The 23924-nt window shown below is 40.9% G+C and overlaps 1 protein-coding gene across 2 annotated transcripts in view; it reads left to right on the plus strand.

The window, feature by feature from the left end:
* LOC122299116 (putative disease resistance protein RGA3) overlaps positions 1-9990 on the plus strand; it is a 28163-nt gene extending 18173 nt beyond the window's left edge. For both annotated transcript variants that reach the window (XM_043109081.1, XM_043109082.1), the window contains one exon: positions 9513-9990. The gene's annotated coding sequence lies outside the window, so the exon portion shown is untranslated. The remainder of the gene's footprint in view (positions 1-9512) is intronic.
* Positions 9991-23924: the final 13934 nt, after the last annotated feature.

A 23924-nucleotide genomic window follows, 5' to 3' on the forward strand; every position in this document is an offset into this window, starting at 1 on the left:
TACACATTCTCACTAAAATAAGACTAATGCTTAAATTTTTGGAAAAAGAAGCAGATAAAGACTATAAAAAAGATAGAAGGGAAATCAACAAAGGTGCCTTGTGGGACTAGTGCTCTTTACCTTTTGATGCCTTTGGCTTTTTTTCAAAAGAGTGATGAGCAAGTTCTCGTGTTTAACGCTGAGAATTTCTTAGAAAATGTTGCACGCGTAGAAAAAAAGATAATTATTGAGTGGCCGATCGAAATATAAAATTGTTTCATCTCATCACATTTAATTATCTAAACTGAACCTAAAACAGACAATTGCTGGATTATTAAAGGCATGGCTGCATGAATACCTATTGAAAAGGCACTAAGGACAAGTTTGGCAAGTGGGATGAGACATGACTTTGATCAAAGGCATGGCTGCATGAATTTGTATTGAAAAGGCTCTAAATGCTCTTTTATTATGGAAAAATCTGATATAAGCAATTCTATACATAAATACACGCACTCATCCAACGTGATTGGTCAAAAATTCAAACTTCAATAAAAATAATATCAATTTAAATTTTGAATATTGTTATAGATAGATAATGGGACATGATATTGTGATGGATTAGTGACTCCCACCATGTCATTGGATTAGATAAAGGCGATCAAAGAAGTAGGTCGCAAAACAGGAAAATAATATATTTAATTAATATGATGATCGATGGGGTCAATTAATTAACTAATTAGTGGGAGCATAATGATCAAGACAAGAAAGAATAATAAAAACGCATGCGCATGAGAAAGAAGCTGCTAGCCAGCTACTTCCCCCACAATTAATTACAGAAAACTTGGGTGCAGTGTATAGACCAGCTCGTGGCTCGACAAAAGTACCCAATGGGCTGTGCCGCTGAGCAAAAACAGAGACAAGAAAGACATGAATTATTATTAATGCATAGAACTGTCAAGAAAAATAAAAAGTGAACACCCTTAGCGAACTATTTCAAAAATTAATACCATGTAACCAAGCAAGATAGTTTTATCAAATATAAATATACATAGCCTAACATGGGTATGCATTACAGAGTGATTCTGAGCTAGAAGTGAAAGCCCGTTGCAGAGGTGATTTCCTTGCAAGCCAGTCTTGCTAATGAGTTGTGTAAAGAGTAATGCTATAAATGTGTAAAATGTGACACATTTATCACCATCTTATTATAAATTAATGTGTCACGTCTTATATAATAAGATGAAAATAAAATGACAGTATGGTGTATAAAATTTTCTGAATGCGTATGGTAATTGGGGTGAGCACAATGTGGTAGAAAATGGTATCAAAGTTAGTTGTCTTGAAAATCCCACATGATCGTGTGGGTAATAAAGTCAGGTTTCAGTCTACACATGATTCTCACTAAAATAAGAGTACTGAAATTTTTGGAAAAAGAAGCAGACAAAGACTATCAAAAAGATAAAAAGGGCAAATAATAAAGGTGCCTTTGGCTTTTTTTCAAAAGAGTGGGGAGCAAGTTCTCGTGTTTTAACGCTAAGAATTTCTTTGAAACTGTTGCACGCGTAGGAAAAAAAAAAAAGATAATTATTGAGCGGCAGATGAAAAAATATTTCATCTCATCTCAATTCACTATCCAAACTTCCCTTAAAATAAATAACAATTGCTGGATTCTCGCTATAGCAATAACACCCTTGTGAGCCAAGTGGTCACAAATGCCATCAAATGCCCTTCAAATTCTTCCAATTGGTCTTTTTTCAATATCCTATATCACAACTTTACTAAAGTCCTCTCAAAGTTGCTTAGAAAATTCATCGGCACCAGGATCGATGGGCGCTTCAATTGAGGCAGTGGGTCACAACAAACAATACTTTTGACTGCATACTCCTTATCAAATTACCTCAATGTTTACTAGACTTTTACAGGGAAAAAGACACCTAGCACTAGCCTGGCTCTGTAAATTTCGGTTTGTAATAGCACTATATGTTATCCTTTTATAATCTATTAATGCTTTCCAAGAAAAAAAAAAAAAACAAAAATACAACTTTATGAGACTGCTCTTGGCCTTTTTTCATAAGAAAGAGAAACCATTGGTTTTACTCATATATCTCTGCATACTTTCTCAATTCATTCCTTAATTTCTCAGACGAAAATAATTGTAGCGTAGTGGGAGAGCTAGCACTTTATCGGACGTTTCAAGATTGAACCCAGACATGCATCATATAGCTAGCTAATTATAGTGGGAGTTGGGTATTGCTTGTTATAAAGTCACGAACACGGCCATTATTCGTCTTGTGGCGAAGGAGGTTAGAGTGTGCAAATAGTCCATAGGAAAATCATGGTGCATACCTTAATTAAATGGTGATTTTTCAAAAGAAAAAGTGATTTTGAGTGCGTGGTATTTTTCTGTGAAGTTTGGGAAGGTATTGGTCATTTATAATAATGGTAGATGTTAGTCTTATGAAATTACCATTTTCCTAACTTTATATTTTTCCACAGTTGAATAAGAGGAATCAAAGAAAAAATAGAGTGGAAAAAGACTTAAAAGAAAAAGGAGACTTGAACACAAGTCTTTGGAGTTTGGCATAACTACAAAATCAAATAATGCATAGCCAGAAAAGCTTTATGCTATATTGAAGAGTTGCAAGCCATATTTAGGTTATACAAAGCTTTTTACAAATTAATTTTGCCATATTGAATTTCTTTAAAGTTTTCCAAAAAATCTATTTATAAAGTCGCAAGTTATTTGTTTATTTGATATTTAAAAAATATGCTTGAATCTTAAGAAACCTCATTTATTGGATTTAGTATGTTATAAGTTGAATGGATGCTTCTATTTGCAAGCTGATATATAGAACGCATTATTATATTATTTACATGACAAAATTTTGATTTGTGATATTCAAATGTAATTTTTTTTTAAAATAAACTCATGCCATGTAAGCATTTCGTTAAATGTGTTGTCCACATCGTCGGCTTGCAAATATATTTTTTTCTTGTTGAATAATGTGGCCAACTCATGTGGTGGAGAAATCCATTCCATGTAATTGAATTAAATGAATCAAAGAAAAAGTAAAAAGACTTGAATGAAAGGTTTTTTTCAAAAAAGAAAAAAAAAAGAAAAAAAAAAGGACTTGAAGGGAAGTAGACTTTGGCTAAATAATTAAGCCGTAAAAACTAAGCCATCTACCCATTAAAGTAATTTCCACGTACGAAATTTACACGAATGAATGCAGGCAGGCAGTCGGAAGATCACGATGATGTAGATAGATCATGGAGAAGATGTCCGGAGGGAGCTTTGGATTTCTTCATCATGTCATGAAATTCTCTTTAATTTGCATAGTTCAAATTAAGCTACATAATTCTTCTTTCACTTAGGGATGCCAGCTTCAACCTTAATTCAAATTGGAATACTTATCATAGGTTATATATATATACTAACTGTGAAAATCTAATTTCTTTTTTCTTCAAGTTGACATAAAATAACTTCTAGAGGATCTCAAACGAGAGATTGGTAGATATACAAAGTGGACTCTACAAAATTTATTGCTTATATAATGTTGCAAAAAATATTTGTACAAGCACCAATATTAAATGTTGTAAGGTCTATTTTATGTGTGAACGTATCTCTCTCCCACTTAAGACTCTCAAGATTAAGACGAATTTGATCCAAACAATACTACATCTTCTTCATCTGTAGTGTGTATAAATATTATAACAATTTTTTTTAAAACAAAAATAGAAAGAATCTATGTGTTGAGAAAAAAATTAAAACATAAGATTTGTTATATCGCATGGAAAATGCTCCTTTGACGAATTCACAAGTCGAGCTTAGTTTGAGTTTAGTTGAGCGAGTACCAGGTGAGCAATCGTACGGATTGGTCCATTTATACCCCCACTCTCAGCTGTACTAGTCGAAAAGAATCCTCCCTACTTTTTAATGCTGTTAAACCTGCTTGTAATATTTGCTCTACTAACTTTAGCCTATATAAAAAATATAAATGAAGAAGAAGGAGAAGAAGATTCTGAGTTGCTATAGGACATAGATTGAGTTACAAGCCAAGCCATATTTAAGTTATGCAGAGGCTGGTTTGGTCTCCAAATTGGTTGTAGTGAGTCGAGTCTATGGCGACTGAGCATACGTGGTTGTTTTTTTTTTTTTTTTGAAGAGTTATTCTAAAATCTCTTCACTTTGTTTCTAAAATCGTGTTATGTGTCTATTTATTGCTTTTATATATAATGTTTCACTTTGTTATGTTTCTAAAATCATGGATTGTGATTGGTTGAAAATTTTCTCTGGAGAACTTTGAAATTGGCCATGAATGGTTATTATTGTGATTGCTTTTATTTTTATTTTTATTTTTAGTTGAATTAATGTGGCCAACTGTGATGGAGTATTCCATACCATGTGATAAATTAAATGAATCAAAGAAAAAGCGTAGTACTGGAAAAAGATTTGAATGAAAGGATCGGAAACTTTGGCTGAATAATTAATGCCATAAAAACAGAGCCATCTATTAGCGTAATTTCCACGAATTAGGATCCAACATTAGTTAAGCAGCTCGATCAGATTGATAATGATAATGGCGGGCCCTAACCGAAAACAAAAATGCCATGCACTTGGAAAATAATTAAGTCTTTCTTCCTTCTTTTCTCTCTCACCAAAACTAAAACAAAGAGGCCTAAAACAGTCTATCTTAATTTGCATACTTTCTCCTTGATTCGATTCCTTTCTCCGACGAAAACAATGGCAGAGTTCCTTCGTTCTAAATGCCTTGACGTGTTGTTTGACCGACTGCTGTCTTCTAACTTGCTGAAATTTGCTCGCCGAGAGGGACTTCGAGAAGAGCTGGAAAAGTGGCGTTTAACCATGGAAAGAATTCGAGAGGTGCTGGATGATGCAGAGGAGAAGCAGCAGACTAAAAAGACAGTGAAAGCTTGGCTTGATGATCTCAGAGACTTGGCCTACGACATGGAAGATTTACTAGATGAGTTCACCACAGAAACTTTGCATGAAAGCAAGTTGATGGCCGGTCAAGCTAGCACTAGTATGGTACGAAATCTCATCCCTTCTTGGTTTACTGCTTTGACTCCAAGTGATGTTACGTTCAAGATTAGGCTGGGGTTAAAGATAACGGAAATCAATACTAGATTTAATGATCTTGTGACACAAAAAGATAAACTGAATTTGAAGGAAAATTCTAGTCCGAGGCCAAACAAAAGAAGAGAGAGACCTCCCTCAACTTCCTTGGTGACCGAAGATCACATATACGGTAGGGAGGAAGTCAAAGAGGCTGTACTTCAATTGTTGGTCTGTGGTAAACTTAATGATGCTTTGAATAAAGTACCCAACGTGATTCCTATACTTGGCATGGGTGGTATCGGAAAGACAACACTCGCACAGCTCGTTTACAATGATAAAGAAGTGGAGAGCTTTTTCAATCTGAAAGCATGGGCTTGTGTTTCAGAAGATTTTGATGTTGCTGCAGTTACAAAAACAATTTTACAATCTTTGACCTCGGAAAACTGTGAGGGCAAAGATCTAAATTGGTTGCAAGTCGAATTGAAGCAAAAGCTACGTGGGAAAAAGTTCCTAGTCATTCTAGATGATGTTTGGAACGAGAACTACAATGAATGGACTCGCCTACGTGCCCCTTTTGAAGTTGGGGCTCCTGGAAGTAGTATTATTGTCACAACTCGTAACCACAGAGTCTCATCACTAATGCGAAACAAGGACGTTGAGCCTTTTCAGTTGGAGTTGTTGTCAAATGAAGCTTGTTTGTCCATATTTACCCAACATGCATTGGATGCAAGAGACTTCAGTGCGCATCCGGACCTTAAATATATTGGTGAGGAACTCGTTAGCAGGTGTAAAGGCTTGCCATTGGCAGTAAAAACTATTGCAGGAGTCTTACGCAGTGAAGATGAAGACCGCAATGAGTGGGAAAAAGTTTTGAAGAATAAGATATGGGATATTCCAGTTGAAGCAAATGGAATTCCTTCCTCTCTTTTGGTGAGCTATGACAATCTATCTTCACATTTGAAGAGGTGCTTTGCTTACTGTTCAATACTACCAAAGGACTATGAATTTATGGAGGAGGAGGTGGTTCTATTATGGATGGCAGAAGGTTTGATTCAATCCCTACAAGATGAAGAGGAAATGGAAGATTTGGGTTCTAAGTATTTTCGCAATCTGTTGTCAAGGTCATTTTTCCAAAAGTCACGCAATATTAATGAATCACGATTTGTGATGCATGACCTCATCAATGATTTGGCTCAGTCGGTTGCAGGCGATACTTGCTTTAGAATGGAAGATAGAGTTGGGGGTACTCAGAATGGGGATATTCCAAAGAAGGCACGCCACTCATCTTATTTGGGAAGCCGATATGATGTAACTAAAAAGTTTGAGGTTTTTTCTAAACACACAAGTTTACGTACATTCTTACCTCTCATGCTACCAAGTTATGGTAAATGCTATTTGGCTCATCATGTTCCTTTTGAATTGGTTCCAATGTTACGTTGTTTAAGGGTGTTATCTTTTAACGGATACTGCATAACGGAGCTACCGGATTCTATTGGTGATTTGAAGCATCTGCGGTACCTTGACCTTTCAGAAACTCGAATTAAACTCCTGCTAGAATCAATAACTAGTCTCTACAACTTGCAAACATTGTTGTTGGAAGATTGTACTCGTCTAAAGAAATTACCTTCAATGTTTCGAAACTTGGTCAACCTACGCCACCTCAACATTGAAAATGCAAGAAGTTTGGAAGGAATGCCTATGCAAATAGGTAAATTAACATGTCTTCAAACACTGTCTAATCTCGTTCTAGGAAAAGACAGTTGCTCTGGAATAAAGGAGCTTGGACCTTTGAAGCATCTTGGAGGGACATTCTGCATTTCAAGATTAGAGAACGTGATAGAAGCTGGAGATGCAAAGGATGTTGAATTAATTAAAAAGACAAAAATTAGTGCGTTGTGGTTGGAATGGAGTGGTCACATTGATGATTCGAAAGACACGACAAGTGAACTAGAGGTACTAAATGGGCTACAGCCTCACGGCGCTTTGAAGGAGCTCCGTATAACTAACTACGGTGGTACAAAATTTCCTAATTGGTTAACACCTCCTTCATTTCCTCATATGGTGTCCTTGAGATTAGAAAATTGTTACAAGTGCACATCATTACCTCCATTGGGGAAATATTTGCCATCACTCAAAAATCTTTGGATCGAGGACATGGAGGAGTGGGAGCACTGGAGTCCTTGTGAAGAATTCCCAAACCTACGTGAGCTTTGCCTTCGTAAGTGTCCGAAGCTATTAGGGAAGTTACCAAACAACCTTCCTTTACTAAACAAAGTTGAGATAATTGATTGTGCGCAGTTGGTGGTCTCAATTTCATGCTTTCCAGATAAATGCAAATTTAACATTGAGAATTCCAGAGGGGTGGTGTGTGGAAGCAAGGTTACATTCGAATCAATAGAATTCAACAGATCACTTTCACCAATTTCTTATATGGAAGGGTTGGCAGAGTTGAAAAATTTATATATTCGTAACTGTGAGGAGCTGACGAATTTGTGGTCAGACAACATGGGATCACTGCCACATGATCTCCCATTTCTGCATTTTCTCGTCATTGTTAATTGTCCCAAACTAGTCTCTTTGGTGGCGGAAGAAGTTGATCAAGAGCGTCTCCAACTCAGAATCGAATCTATATCTACAATTGCATAGCCTTGGAATCATTACCCAAGGCATTGATGTACAACAACACGTGTCTTCAGGGTATTTATATCGGCAATTGTTATTCGCTTACGCATTTTGCAAGAAGCCATCTGCCTCCAACTTTAAAGCGGCTAACTATATGGGACTGCAAGAGTATGAGGAATTTGGTGGAGGATGATGATAATGATACAAACAACAACAGTACTTGCAGTAGTGGCATCACATCTCTTCTTGAGGAATTGAATGTTAGGAATTGTCCATCCCTTGAATCCTTAACATTAAGTGGAGAATTACCTGCAACACTTCGAGTCCTCCAAATTGACTACTGTCCGAAGCTGGAGTTAGTAGCTAAGAGTTTTCATCATAACTCGTTTCTTACAAATAACACCATCTCCAATTGTGAAAATCTTCAATTGTTGAATGGTGGAGATCAGTTGCTCCTCCTCACCTCTCTTCAACATTTGGAAATACGGAATTGTCCGAGCATTTTATCATTTCCCAAAGAAGGTTTTCCCACAAACCTAACAACACTTGAGATTGCTGATATTAAAATCACTCAAGCCTTGTTCGATTGGGGGCTGGACAAATTCACTTCCCTAAATCGACTTGAAATCGGTGGATGTCAGAATCTGGTGTCCTTTCCAGAGATGACGTTGCCTGCCTCTCTAACAAGCCTCCGCATCTCAAAATTCTCGAATCTGGAATGCCTGTCTTCCGAGGGCTTAAGAAAACTCACATCTCTTAAAGATTTGTCGATCTTTGACTGCCAGAAGCTCACGTGTTTTCTAGAGGATGGCCTTCCTCCCTCACTCCTAGAGCTTAATATCACTTATTGCCAGAAGTTGATGTCCTTACCAAAGAATGGCCTGCCTCCCTCACTACAGAAACTTGTAATCCTTGTATGCCATTTGCTGGAAGAGCGCTGCAAGAAAGATCAGAGAGGAGAGTGGCGCAAGATAGCTGACATTCCTTGTGTTCGAATTAATAACAAAAACATTTATGAGATAGAAACAGAGGAGTAAATCCAAAGGTAAGCTTGTTCTGGCTCTGATCCAAATTTCCTTTGAATGTTGAATGGTGGCATTGGAGAGATCCCGTCACTCCTATTGTATGCTGAATGTCTAACTATTCTTCTTGTGGTTTTTTTGTTCTCGTTGGGTTTGCATAACCATATAACAAGTCCTTGTTAAGATTTTTAAATCTTCAAGCAAAAAGAGAAGGTCTTTGAACTTGCAATTTTTTATTTTCAAATTGGAAAATTGCTTAACTTGACAAATGATTGGGCTCCAAAACAGCTACCTAACTAGATATTGTTCCTCTGATTTTGTCAAGATCAACAGTATTTCAACTGCTAAGGAAAAATTGCATGTTACAAGGCCTCGTCTTTATGCCAATTAGCAATAAGCCTATAAGTTGGAATAGATCGAATCATAATATTACTTTTATGTTTAGTTTTTTTTTTCCCATTTAAATACAGAAATCGGTATAGAAAATAAAAATAAAAAAAATCCTCTGTTTTACTGATTAAGAATATGATAGTTAAGGCTTATCTTCTTATCTTCTTTTCTCCAAAAGAACTCTTCCTTGTCCAATTCATTCCCACCGAGAATGGACAAGGAATGATCTTTGTGCTTTCTTTAAAAAAATTGAGTATAATGATAATGCCATTGAGAAAGATCATAAAAGGTTAAATTCTCTTATGAATTAGTAGTTTTGGATCTGAATTCTATTTTTGTGTTTAACGTTGTTGTAACAGTTTATCGAGTACCTCAAAATTCATTTACGCATTCCTAACAAAAGATCCAATTTCACATTTTAGAGTCCCAAAATTGAGACCCACGTTTGCTGAGATCATGGATGCTTTGAAGCCGTTGTAGAAGCCAATAACCAGTTCTCAAGTTCCCAGGCCAAGCACATCCACAGGCAGTGGCCATCAGAAGGCTCTGCCATCAATTGCAGAAGAAGCAGGCTAGAAGAGCAAACTATACCATCATACTCTCTGTCATTGGACTGTAAAAATATGGGGTGAAGTTAGATTGCCTTGGACAAGTCTGAGAAAGTGATGTGTTGATTTCCCTACATTCAATCCAAATTGAGATTGTGATTCTTTTTTCTCAATTCCCTTTTTTCCCCATCACAGTGCAACTATCCTCAAGGTTGTATATTTGTTTGTAGAAATCCATTGAAATTGTTGTAATCAATGTTTTGAAAAATTTTCTTTTTGTGGAGTTCTTTCATTTTGATTTTGTAACTAAATTGATACAAAGATAGAATACAATCTGCATCATTTGCTAGTACAAGGATAAGCAAAGAACAGCATTCCCTTTATGTTCTACAACTATTTAACAGAACGGTCCATTTTACAGCCGACCAAGGTGATTGCCATTCCATCAAAAATACTAAAATTTTTTGTTGATTTAAGTTTTACATTTTTTGTTGCCAAGGTGAAATATTCTCGTTCAAAGCTTTACTTGTGGCTGTTCCATTTGTTTTGGCTTCCAAAGTTTTCTGGCTTGAGATTTCGTGGATTTTCATGGTCTTATGCAAGAATGCTTCCTCCACATTCAGATTCTTTTGTACTGCAAATGTTTCCGTGAATTTACCAAATCAGCTTTCTCTCGGCTTCTAGGTCCCTTTGGAGTTCGATTAATTTATCTTTCTCTTCTTAAATATGATTACAACATAGGGGAAAATATCAATGGAGAAAGTCCTCTAGCTGAGTTTAAACTGGACCCACCCTTACAAGCAACTTTAGCTGAGTTTTTGCAATATTATAAAAAAAGAAAATCCCACAGCTTAGCTGTTTTATAATTCCTATATCTGTTTCAGGATTTATTAATTTGTCTTTCATAATCTATATATTTGGAACCAATCTATTTAGAAGAAGTTTGATTAATAGTAGAAGTTTGATAAAAGAAATAAAAAAACACAGATAAAGAAAGGATTGCAATTTTATAGTCTGGTAAGCAAATTCCCCAATGGTGGGCTTGGAATCTTACCGGAATTCATCATTTGCAACCTTCAGATAAGATTTGATTTCCCAACCCCAGAGTCTTCAGCCATTTATTTTGTATTTCTTTTGCTCTGAATCTCTCTGATCAAGAAAGACAAAAGGAAAAGAAAAAAAATTTGAGAAGAAAATGAAGGATATAAGAAGAGGGAAATATCTATATGTATATCAGTGTTTATATGTATGTATTTCAAACAAAGTACTTTTAGCAGTTCCGTTGGCATTGGTTTTTGGAGGGTACAGAGTATTTACATGTGAAAACATTGAGGAAAAGACAGTTTTATGTCAGCAAAAGAAAAAATCTCTTAAACTTCATGTCTAGTGAAGACCAATTTGGTTAAACTTACCAAAATAAAAAGATTAACTATTACAATTCCAATTTTCGAAGATTATGAATAGTAGTGAGTTGAGATGGTACATATTTTGGATAGGGATGTCTGGTCTTAGTGCTCAAGGATGCTGCAAAAGGGCAAAATTATCAACTAGACTTTCAAGGACACTGTGACTTTTATGCTACATAGTTTGGACAGTGGAGAATTAATAGAGTTTGCAGTGGTGACATGGAGTTTTTGGAAGAGGAGGAGCGATTTCATCTTCCAAAAAAGGTTTCTTACTCCTAATAGACTGCTTAAACAGATCTCTCAAAGACTGCAGGTGTGATGACCCGCTTTTACGTATATTTTCACTGAAGGGTTGTTTTTAATTTAATTAATATATTAATTTATTTATTTTAAATTAATGTATTTAATTGGTTTTTATTTATTTGATGCGGTGTTTAATTTAATTAGTCGTTTTACGATTTTTCTTGTCGTTTTCGGCGGATTTGTTTTGCTTTCCAGAATGAGGATTGGACCTCATTTCTTTCCTACATCTTTTCTTTTTCCTTTTTCCATTTTCACTTTTTCTCTTTTCTTTCTTTTTCTTTTTTTTCTTCTTTCTTTTTTCTCCCTTTTTTGTTTCTCCCCCGAGCCTCCCGTGCGTCGACCCTCTCTCTCTCCTCTCCTTCACGCCGTTCGACGATCAGCCCTGACGCATTGCTGTCCGGCCACCGTGGTCGACACCACCCCCGCCGGTCGACTCCCCTCCAGTCGGCGCACCACCCCACCGAATCCCAGCCTCAGCCGTGCCGCCGTTTAGCCGGAAATAGCCCTTTAAGCCCAACGGATTTTACTCCGATCCTCCGCCGTCGCTCCACCTCCTACCACCATTTCTTCACCACTTCATCACCGACTCCTTGCCGTCCTAACCCACCCATTTCCGGCCTCTAACAGCCACCCGAACAGCTCCCACGAGCTAGTTTCCGTTTTGGGAAATCTGGCCTTCCTCTGCCGTTTCCGCCGCCATCCACGGCCAAACTTCACTTCCATTAGCTTCATAAACATCCTTAGACCCTTCCCTATCAATCCCGAGCCTTGGTTTGTCCCCGTTCAAAAGTGGGTATTTTACAACCCACGGCCACAGTGAAATTTCACTGTTACGTTGGTTTCCTTCCGCCGTTTGTAACGCCGCGTGTTTTCTAAAAATACCATATACCGTTGTAAGTATTTTCCACACCCTACTTTTAGATTTAAATATATTTTGCTCATTCAATAATTATTGTTGTTGGTTGGCTGATTCCGGACTGAGTCCGAGGAGTTCGGGGGTCGGATGGATCGAGGACGGAGTGCTTGGTTTTGCTTGTTTGTGTTCGCTTGATTATTTGAGCCATGAGGCGTGAGTTGCATATTGTGTTTATGTGCATTTTGTTTTAATCGAGAAAATCCCATTTTTTTGGCGTAAATGGTTTTTGGGTGGAGAGCCCAAGCCGGGATGGGTTATTATCTCGGTGGAGCTCCTCTGGTCACTCGGGAGTGGATAATACTGAGTGACATCCCCTGGGTTGTCGCAGGGCAACGACCGGATCGCACGATACTGTAACGCTGTCGTGTCGACTCCGTGGTCCCTAGAGTGGAGGGGACTAGAGGATGGCCTGGCCAGGTACGCGCAGGGCGCGAGTCTGGGCATTGCTCGTTTAGGTGTCACATGCGTAGTCGTTACCTACGGTGTGGCACAGAGCCAGGGTATGCGGATGATCCCTAGGGGAGATCATGGTGCATGCATAACCGGTTTGTTTTTATGGTTTTCGGATGTGCGCCATTTTCTGGGAAAATAATGATGTTTGGTTTTCGAGGCTTTTGATCAATTTTCTGGGAAAATGGTGGTTTGGGCCATTATCTGGGATAATGGCGAGGCTTGGTTTTAAGGATATGTTTTTTTGTGGGCCAAATAGGTTTTTGGCATGCGTGGAAAAATTATGGTTTGATGGCGCATGTCCATTGGTTTTTCTTTCACGCATATTGTTTGAGTTTTATATGTTTTTATCTAGTGGTGTTTGGAGTTTACTTACCTGCGGCACCATTTTTGGTACCGTAGATTTTGGTGCAGAGATCGAGGATGAGGAGGAGGAGGCTGAGCCCGAGGATGCGGCTCCGCCGGGATGCTGATGTTATGTTTTGTATTTGAGTTAAAATTATATTTGTGTCTTGTAGTATTTATTTATATATATGTTTTGAATAGCTTTGTATTAAACAAGAAAAATTCTGGTACTTAGTTATTGACTTTCTTTTCGCTGCGTATTTCTCGTGCACATTCGTCGCTTATACACACACGTGGCACACGTCAATAGGGTGATGACCCATGATGTCATCATCCAAACGTCTTGATTTCCCCATGTTCATGCGTGGGGAGTTGAGGGCGTCACAGGTGGTATCAGAGCGGTTTGGCTGTGGGTAAAACCACATGTCCCGTAGGTAGTACCGGAATGTTTTTTTAAGGTTGTGTTTTAAAAATTATGTTAAGTAAAGTTGTTATTTGTTTTGTTTATTTGTTTTATTTGTTTGAGCTAGTTTGCTTGTGTTTGTTTATTTATTTAGTTATGTTTTTGCAAGCTGGTTTCTTTTGTTTCTTGTGATGTGGTGTTGGTCTTTGGTTTTGTTTTTGTTTGTTGTTGGTTTTATTTGTTTTTGTTTTCTTAAAGGGGGTCAAAGGTTGTGGTGGCAGGAAAAATGGTGAGACCAAGGAAATCTACTTAGGAGCCACGGGACAATACATCAAGAGATGACTCCATAGCCCAAGCAATACAGCAGATGACTGAGTTTATGCAGCAAAATTTAAGGCCATAGCAGACAGGGTCTTGGCCACAACCAGGAGGACCTTGGCCACAACAAGGGGGTCCTGGCCGCCACAAGGAGGGCCTTGTCCGCAACAAGAAGGACTTTGGCCGCAACCAGGAGGTCCTTGGCCACATCAGGGAGGGCCTTGGCTTTACCCGGGAGGATCTAGTAGCATGGTGTAAGCTGGATGCACCTATGAGCGCTTTCTGGCGCATAGGACCCAACACTTCACTGGAGAAGAGGATCCGCTTCAAGCTGGAAAGTGGATCAAAGACCTGGAAAGAACTTTTGAGGTGTGTTGTGATGACCCGCTTTTGCGTGTATTTTCATTGAAGGGTTGTTTTTAATTTAATTAATATATTAGTTTATTTATTTTAAATTAATGTGTTTTAAATTGGTTTTTAATTTATTTGATGTTGTGTTTATTTTATTTAGTCGTTTTACGGTTTTTAAAATTATTTTCGGCTGATCAGTTTTGGTTTCCGGAGTGAGGACTGGACCTCATTTCTTTTCCCTCATCTTTTCTTTTTCTTTTCTCTTTTTCCTTTTTCTTTTTCCTTTTCCTTCTTTTTCTTTCTTTTTCTTTCTTTTCTTCTTCTTTCTTCTTCCTCCTCTCCCGCGTACGCTCATCAGCCCCTTTTCTCTCCTTTCGTCGCCGCCCCTTTGACCGGCCGGTTCTCCGCCGTCCGGCCACCGTTTGGTGCACCGTCACCACCGTTCTCTTCCCCTTCCACCATAGATCATCCCCACCAATTTTCAGAGCCATCGGACCAGCCGTTAGCTTTCGAGAGCCGCCGGAAGTCGCTGCACCTGCTCTGTTTTTGCCCCTGTCGCCGGAATCTTCTTCAGCCTAGACCGCTTCCGTCCGGCCACCGTTTGGCTCGCCGCCAGTCTCGTTCAAACCCCCTCCCTCCGGCGCACCTTCCCACCAAATATCTCCCCCATCCGGCCGGCCGTTTGGCCGGAAAAGCCATTTGAAGCCCCACGGTTTTTGGCTCGATCCGCCGCCGTCGCTCCACCTCCGGCCACCATTTCTTCACCACTTCATCACCGGTCCCTTGCCGTCCTAACCCACCCATTTCCGGCCTCCAACGACCACCGGAACAGCTCCTACGAGCTTGCTTTCCGATTTGAGTTTTCCGGCCTATTTCCGGCGTTTTCGCCGCCACCCACGGCCAACCACCACTTCCAATAGCTTCATAATCATCCTTAGGCCATTCCCTATCAATCCTAAGCCCTGGTTTGTCCCCGTTCAAAAATGGGTAATTTATTACCCACGGACACAGTGTAAATTACACTGTTACGTTGCTTTTCTTCCGCCGTTTGCAACGCCGCGAGCTTTCTAAAAATACCGTATAGCGCTGTAAGTATTTTTCAAACCCTATTTTCAGATTTTAATATATATTGCTCATTCAATTATTTATTGTTGTTGGTTGTTGATTCCGGACTGAGTCCGAGGAGTTTCGGGGGTCGGATGGATGGAGGACGGAGTTGCTTGTTTATTTGATTTATGATTGTTGGATTATTTTATTATGCATTGTTATGGCATTACATGGTGCATGCACGTGTGTTTGTGGATTTATGTGAAAAGCCTGTGTATTGGCGTAAGTGTATTGCGGGTGCGTGTGTATCACGAGCCCAAGCCAGGATGAGTTATTATCTCGGTGGAGCTCCTCTGGTCACTCGGGAGCGGAATAAACTGAGTGATGTCCCCTGAGTTGTCGAGAGCGATGACGGGAGCGGGGCTAGGGGATGCTTGGCTACGAACGCGCCGGGCGAGGAACCGGGCATCGCCCTACTCACCGACTCCGTGGCCCTTCGCTGGCGAGGGCTAGAGGATGCTTGGCTACGAACGCGCGGGGCGCGGAACTGGGCATCGCTCGTTAGGTGTCACATGCGTGGTGGTACTCTACGGTGTGACACTGGAGCCAGGGTGTGCGGATGACCCCTAGGGGAGGTCATGGTGCATACGGTTAAAATTGGATAATGGTTTGTGAGGCCAAATGGGACTTTTGGCGTGGGCCAGATGGACTTCTTGCGAGATATTGGGCCAGATGGACTTCTGGCGAGATATTGGGCCAAATGGACTTTTGGCGGCCAAATGTGACTTTTGGCGTGTTTTTCGGAAAGGATATGTTTTTGGGCCAAATGGGATTTTTGGCATGTGTGGAAAAAATTATGTTTTATGGGCTTTGTGCATTGGGCATGTTTCATGCATATTATTTGAGTCCTATGTGTTTTTATCTGGTAGCGTTTGGGTTTACTTACCTACGGAACCATTTGTAGTTCCGTAGCCTTTGGTGCAGGTGATGAGGATGAGGAGGAGGAGGCTGAGCCTGAGGATACGGCTCCGCCGAGTTGCTGATGTTATGCTTTTCTTTATGGTTTTAAATCTATATTTGGGTTTTTGTAATATTTTATTTACGTATGTTTTAAACAGCTTGTATTACATTAAGAAAAAAATTCTGGTACTTAGTTATATCACTTTCGTTATCCGCTGCGTTTTTCTTGTGCACACTTGTTGCCTTTGCACACACTTGGCACCCGTCGATGGGATGGTGACCCGGGTTGTCACCATCCGGACGTCTCGATTTCCCCGTGTTCGGGCGTGGGGAATTGGGGGCGTCACATGTGTGGTTGCACCGAGGCGCAACAAGTACTCTACACCAGCTATCTGTTGCAAGGCACCGCTTCTGATTGGTGGGGATACCAAGAGGGTGATGCTGGAATCAGAATTGGGATCCTTCGCCGCTGTGACCTGGCAGCGCTTCAAGAAAGAATTTAACGACCGCTTCTTTCCCGCATCGGTAAGGAAGCAAAAGGCAAGAGAGTTCTCAAATTTGGTCCAAGGAGGCATGACAGTGGAACAGTACGCCTGAAGGTTTATAGAACTTGGGCGATTTGCTCCCCACCTTATCGCGACAAAGGAGATGCGAGCTGAGCATTTTCAGGAGGGACTACGCCCTGATATACGTCGTATGGTGGTCAGCCACCGAATATCCACTTTTCAGGACTTAGTGGATGTGGCCACCCTTGTGGAGCGAGAGAATAATCTGAGTATGGGCTCCCCTCCGGATCATAAGAGGCAGAGTTTTTCTGGTGAAGGAAGCAGCTCGGGTTCGCCTCAGAAATTTGTTCAGCGGACCGGAACTCGACCACAAGCATCCTCAGGTGTCTGCATGGGAGGACGTGTGCCTGTTTGCGGAGTTTGTAATAGAGCTCATGTGGGTGAGTGCCCTTCTGGTGAGGCTCGATGTTATAATTGTAGCCAGCAGGGTCACTTTGCCCGAGAGTGTCCAAAACCAGTTCAAGGAAGCCGTGGAGGTAGACGCGGTGGAAGAACAAATCCAAGGCAAGCAGTGCAAGCCTGGGTTTATGCTGTCACACCCGGAGATGTGGATGATGAGGCACCAGCGACCCATGATGCTGGAGTAATTACAGGTATAGATTAATTTAATTTAATTTTATGTTGGATTTAATTTTTGGTGTATTTGGTTTCTCTATTTTTTTTTTTCGATTTCATGGGTTATGTGTTTGGTTTAGGGAGAGTTTGTTTGTATGAGTTTTATGCTTGCACTTTGTTTGATTCCGGTGCTTCACAGTCATTTGTATCTTCCACGTTTGCGCGGATGTGTAATTTGGTCACGGAACCTTTACCAAAGTCATTGGTAGTGGCTTTACCCGATGGTGAAATGATGTGGTGTTCCAAGGTTGCTTTGGGATGCCCATTAAATTTTGATGGAAGGTTCTTGGATGTTGATTTGGTGGTGTTTAAGCTGTTGGGTTTTGATATCATCCTCGGGATGGATTGGTTATACCGTTATTCTACGAGTATTAATTGCAAAAGTCGGGTAATTACCTTTCAGCTTCCAGATGGTGATTGTCTGGAATTTGCGGGGCGTAAGTTAAAAGAAAAGCCGGTAATTATATCGGCAATTCAAGCAAGAAGAGAGATTGCATGGGGAGCGGATGCATTCTTAGTTCAGATGGTGTCTGCGCCGTCTAAGAAGAAGTCTTTGGTAGACATTCCAGTTGTGGAAGAATTTCCCGATGTGTTTGTGGATGACTTGCCCGGACTACCCCCTGTTCGGGAAATGGAGTTTTTTATAGACTTGGAACCTGGAGCGGCTCCGGTACATAAAGCTCCTTATCGCATGGCACCGGTTAAATTAAAAGAGTTGAAGACTCAGTTGTAAGAGCTGGTAGATAAGAGATTTATTCAACCTAGTACGTCGCTGTGGGGTGCGCTAGTTTTGTTTGTTAAAAAGAAAGATGAAATCCTCCGTATGTGCATCGATTATCGGGAATTAAATAAGGTGACCATCAAAAATAAATATCCTCTCCCACGAATCGACGATTTATTTGATCAGCTTCAAGGAGCAGCTGTGTTCTCTAAAATCGATTTGAGGTCGAGATACTACCAGCTGAGGATCAGAGACAAGGATGTGCCTAAATCTGCTTTCAGGTCGAGGTATGGGCATTATGAATTTAAGGTGATGCCGTTTGGGCTAGCTAATGCTTCTGCTGCTTTTATGGATTTAATGAATCGAATATTTCGACCTTATCTGGATTCCTTTGTGGTAGTATTCATTGATGATATTTTGATTTATTTCCGAGATGTTGAAGAGCATGTGTATCATCTTCGTCTGGTACTTGGGAAATTGAGAGAACACCAGTTATATGCCAAGCTCAGCAAGTGTGAATTCTGGTTGGAGGAAGTTAGATTTCTTGGGCATGTGATTTCCCAAGACGGAGTGGCCGTTGATTCTAGTAAGGTGGAAGCCATTTTGTCATGGCAGCGTTCGACTACAGTGCGCGAGATTAGGAGTTTCTTGGGACTTGCCGAATATTACCGAAGATTTGTGGAGGGATTTGCTCGCCTATCCGGACCTCTCACAGCTTTGACTCGGAAGAATGCAGAATTTGTTTGGTCAGATAAGTGTGAGAGAAGCTTCCAAGAATTAAAGAATATGTTGATGACGGCACCAGTGTTAGCGCTTCCAGAACCGCATAAGCCATTCGTAGTCTTCAGTGATGCGTCTAAGTTTGGTTTGGGTTGTGTCCTTATGCAGGAAGGACAGGTTGTTGCCTATGCATCTCGTCAGCTAAAGGACCATGAGAAGAATTATCCGACACACGATTTGGAATTGGCTGCGATTGTTTTTGCTCTCAAGATTTGGCGGCACTTTTTGTATGGGGAAACATGTGAAGTATACACCGATCACAAGAGCCTGAAGCACTTGTTTTCCCAGAAAAATTTGAATATGAGGCAGAGGTGATGGCTAGAGCTAATCAGTGACTACCAGTGTGAGATCAAGTATCATCCGGGGAAGGCTAATATAGTTGCTGATGCTTTGAGCCGAAAATCACACTTGGAAGATGAAGCCGAGCCGTCGGAATTGGATTCTTTGCTTTGTGGGATGAGAAGGCTCCTTATTGAAAGTTCACAGCAAGAAGAGATTCTATCTTCAGTTCTTGACATTCGGGTAACTGATTTTGAGGAATTGAAGACTCTTCAAAGGAAGGATCCGAAGCTGCTGAATATCAGAAAAAGAGTCAGAAAATCTCAAGGGCCTTTGCATTATAGCATGGATAAAGATGGAATACTTCGGTTCCGAGATTGCAGAGTGGTCCCCAAAGATTCAGAATTCAAGTAGCGGATCATGGCAGAAGCTCATGCGACCCTTTACTCAGTTCATCCCTGCAGTATGAAGATGTACCGGGACTTGAAGAAAAATTATTGGTGGGATGGAATGAAGAGGGATATTGCCTTATATGTTGAGAAATGCCACACATGCTATCAAGTGAAGGCCGAGCATCAAAGACCCGCAGGTATGCTCCAACCCCTCCCTATTCCTGAGTGGAAATGGGATGACATCACGATGGACTTTGTAGTGGGCTTGCCGAGAATGCCTAGTGGGAAAAATTTTGCTTGGGTGATTGTTGACCGGTTAACAAAAAGTGCTCATTTCTTGCCTGTTAATAACACCGATTCCTTGGGTAGGTTGACCCGCTTGTATGTCAAGGAAATAGTGCGGCTGCACGGCATACCGAAGAGTATAGTGTCGGATTGAGACCCAAGGTTCACGTCGCAGTTCTGGAAGAGTTTGCAGGCAGCTTTGGGTACTAAGTTGAAGTTCAGTACTACTTACCACCCACAGACAGACGGCCAATCAGAGCGCACCATTCAAACCCTTGAAGACCTGTTGCGAGCGTGTGTCATGGAATTTCAAGGGAGTTGGGAAAACCATTTGCCGCTCATAGAGTTTGCATATAATAACAGCTTCCATGCGACCATTCAGATGGCTCCCTATGAAGCTCTTTACGGGAGGAAGTGCAGATCGCCCTTGTGTTGGGATGAAGTCAGGGAGAGTAGGATAATTGGACCCGAAATAATTCTAGAGATGCAAAGCCAAGTTCGGATCATCAGGGATAAAATGGCGGCAGCTCAGAGTCGCCAGAAAAGCTACGCTGATACCAGGAGGAGAGAGTTATCTTTCGAAGAAGGTGATTGGGTTTATCTCAAAGTCTCTCCCATGAGAGGTGTTAAGCGTTTTGGTAAGAAAAGGAAACTGGATTCGAGGTATGTCGGCCCTTTTCAGATTTTGGAGAGGGTAGGGTCTGTCGCCTATAGAGTTGCTTTGCCAGAGTATTTTGGGGATATTCATGATGTCTTCCACGTATCGTCCTTGAAGAAGAGCTTTGGACAACAAGAGCCACGCTTTGTCAACCCAGAGAGTATTCAGTTGCAACCGGATCTCACTTATGAAGTTGTTCCGTCGCAGATCATGGATTGGAAGGAGCAACAGTTGAGGTCCAAGACGATACCTTTGGTTAAGGTGGCATGGGGAGATCTGTTAGCTCAAGAATCTGTTAGCTCAAGACTTCTCTTGGGAGCGAGTAGCGGACATGAGGGAACAATACCCATACTTGTTTGAGTAATGAAGGTACGTATCTTAATCTTGGTCACAGTTGGTTTATGTGATTTGATGTGGCTTGTTTTAAGTTGGTGGTTGATCTTGCAAATTTCGAGGACGAAATTTGTTTTTAAGGGGAGAGGATGTGATGACCCGCTTTTACGTGTATTTTCACTGAAGGATTGTTTTTAATTTAATTAATATATTAGTTTATTTATTTTAAATTAATGTATTTTAATTGATTTTTATTTATTTGATGCGGTGTTTAATTTAATTAGTCGTTTTACGGTTTTTCTTGTCGTTTTCAGCGGATTTGTTTTACTTTCCGGAGTGAGGATTGGACCTCATTTCTTTCCTACATCTTTTCTTTTTCCTTTTTCTTTTTTCTCTTTTTCTCTTTTCTTTCTTTTTCTTTTTTTTTCTTCTTTCTTTTTTCTCCCTTTTTTCTTTCTCCCCTGAGCGTCCCGTGCGTCGACCCTCTCTCTCTCCTCTCCTTCACGCCGTTCGACCATCAGCCCTGACCCATTGCCGTCCGGCCACCGTGGTCGACACCACCCCCGCAGGTCGACTCCCCTCCAGCCGGCACACCACCCCACCGAATCCCAGCCCCAGCTGTGCCGCCGTTTAGCCTGAAATAACCCTTTAAGCCCCACGGATTTTGCTCCGATTCGCCGCTGTCGCTTCACCTCCGGCCACCATCTCTTCACCACTTCATCACCGACTCCTTGCCGTCCTAACCCACCCATTTCCGGCCTCTAACAGCCACCGGAACAACTCCCACGAGCTAGTTTCCGTTTTGGGAAATCCGGCCTTCCTCCGCCGTTTCCGCCACCACCCACGGCCAAACTTCACTTCCATTAGCTTCATAAACATCCTTAGACCCTTCCCTATCAATCCCAAGTCTTGGTTTGTCCCCGTTCAAAAGTGGGTATTTTACAACCCACGGCCACAGTGAAATTTCACTGTTACGTTGCTTTCCTTCCACCGTTTGCAACGCCGCGTGTTTTCTAAAAATACCATATAGCGCTGTAAGTATTTTCCACACCCTACTTTTAGATTTAAATATATTTTTCTCATGCAATAATTATTGTTGTTGGTTGGCTGATTCCGGACTGAGTCCGAGGAGTTCGGGGGTCGGATGGATCGAGGACGGAGTGTTTGGTTTTGCTTGTTTGTGTTCGCTTGATTATTTGAGCCATGAGGCGTGAGTTGCATATTGTGTTTATGTGCATTTTGTTTTAATCGAGAAAATCCCGTTTTATTAGCGTAAATGATTTTTGGGTGCGTGTGTCTCACGAGCCCAAGCCGGGATGGGTTATTATCTCGGTGGAGCTCCTCTGGTTACTCGGGAGTGGATAATACTGAGTGACATCCCCTGGGTTGTCGCAGGGCGACGACCGGATCGCACGATACTGTAACGCTGTCGTGTCGACTCCGTGGTCCCTAGAGTGGCGGGGACTAGAGGATGGCCTGGCCAGGTATGTGCGGGGCGCTGGGTTTGGGCATCGCTCGTTTAGGTGTCACATGCGTAGTCGTTACTTGCGGTGTGGCACAGAGCCAGGGTATGCGGATGATCCCTAGGGGAGATCATGGTGCATGCATAACCGGTTTGTTTTTATGGTTTTCGGATGTGCGCCATTTTCTGGGAAAATGGCGATGTTTGGTTTTCGAGGCTTTTGATCCATTTTCTGGGAAAATGGTGGTTTGGGCCATTATCTGGGATAATGGCGAGGCTTGGTTTTAAGGATATGTTTTTTTGTGGGCCAAATGGGTTTTTGGCGTGCGTGGAAAAATTATGGTTTTATGGCGCATGTGCATTGGTTTTTCTTTCACGCATATTGTTTGAGTTTTATATGTTTTTATCTAGTGGTGTTTGGAGTTTACTTACCTGCGGCACCATTTTTGGTACCGTAGATTTTGGTGCAGAGATCGAGGATGAGGAGGAGGAGGCTGAGCCCGAGGATGCGGCTCCGCCGGGATGCTGATGTTATGTTTTGTATTTGATTTAAAATTATATTTGTGTCTTGTAATATTTATTTATATATGTTTTGAATAGCTTTGTATTAAACAAGAAAAATTTTGGTACTTAGTTATTGACTTGGTTTTAACTGCGTATTTCGCTTGCACATTCGTCGCTTATACACACACTTGGCACACGTCGATAGGATGATGACCCGTGATGTTATCATCCGGACGTCTCGATTTCCCCGTGTCCGTGCATGGGGATTTGGGGGTGTCACAGCAGGACCTCAAAGCTATTAATCTGGTTTTTCCAATTCAACAGACCCTTACCCCAGTGGATAGATGTGTATGGGTTGCTCCTCCAAAGGATATCATCAAGATCAATTGGGATGTTGCAATTGACAAGAAAACTTGTAAAATTGGCGTGGGCGCTGCTGCAAGGGACTAGGAAGGACATGTACTGGCCACTATGAGGTTGAACATATCCCTTTTTCCAGATCCATTGTTAGCAGAAACATAGGCTGCCCTTCATGCAACTATTCTGAGGATTGAGCTGAGTTTCGAGAGGATCATACTAGAAGGGGATGCTCTTCTTGTTAACAAGGCTATTGAAAGCACATAAACAACTTTGGACAGTAAAGGCCTGGTCATTTGTGATGTTAAAAAAATGCTTTCTCAGTATGATAGCTAGGCTGTTAAACATGTAAGGAGAGAAGCAAGTGTTGTTGCTCATGCTCTAGGACAAATGCGTTATCTATCTCTGATGTCATCATTTACATAGAGGAAGTTCCATTTTGTATTCAATTTCTTTTATAGAGTTTTTTATCAATAAAAGATTTTCTTCCCCTTAAAAAAAAAAAAAAAAAGAATACGAGGTGTTTGTAACTTCTTGGGGTCTATATTCATGATATATATTGAAATTCTAGCCATTTTTATTTTACCGTCTAAAAATATGTTTAACTTGCACAGATTAGTTCTCACAGATGCCACATCATCGGCTAGTTGTTGGGTTTTTTGTGGGATTGGAATTAGGCTATTAGCTATTATTTTGGTTTCTACAATGAATATCTTTCGGATGATGCTTTTAGTACTTGCTGAATGACAAAAGAAGCTGCGCTACAAGTGGAAATATATGGGCTCCAGACATGCCTACCCTGGGTTCCATTTTAAGGGCTGCTTTTGAAATATAG

Source organism: Carya illinoinensis, chromosome 16 (genome assembly GCF_018687715.1).
Source record: "Carya illinoinensis cultivar Pawnee chromosome 16, C.illinoinensisPawnee_v1, whole genome shotgun sequence".
In the NCBI taxonomy this organism is placed as follows: domain Eukaryota; kingdom Viridiplantae; phylum Streptophyta; class Magnoliopsida; order Fagales; family Juglandaceae; genus Carya; species Carya illinoinensis.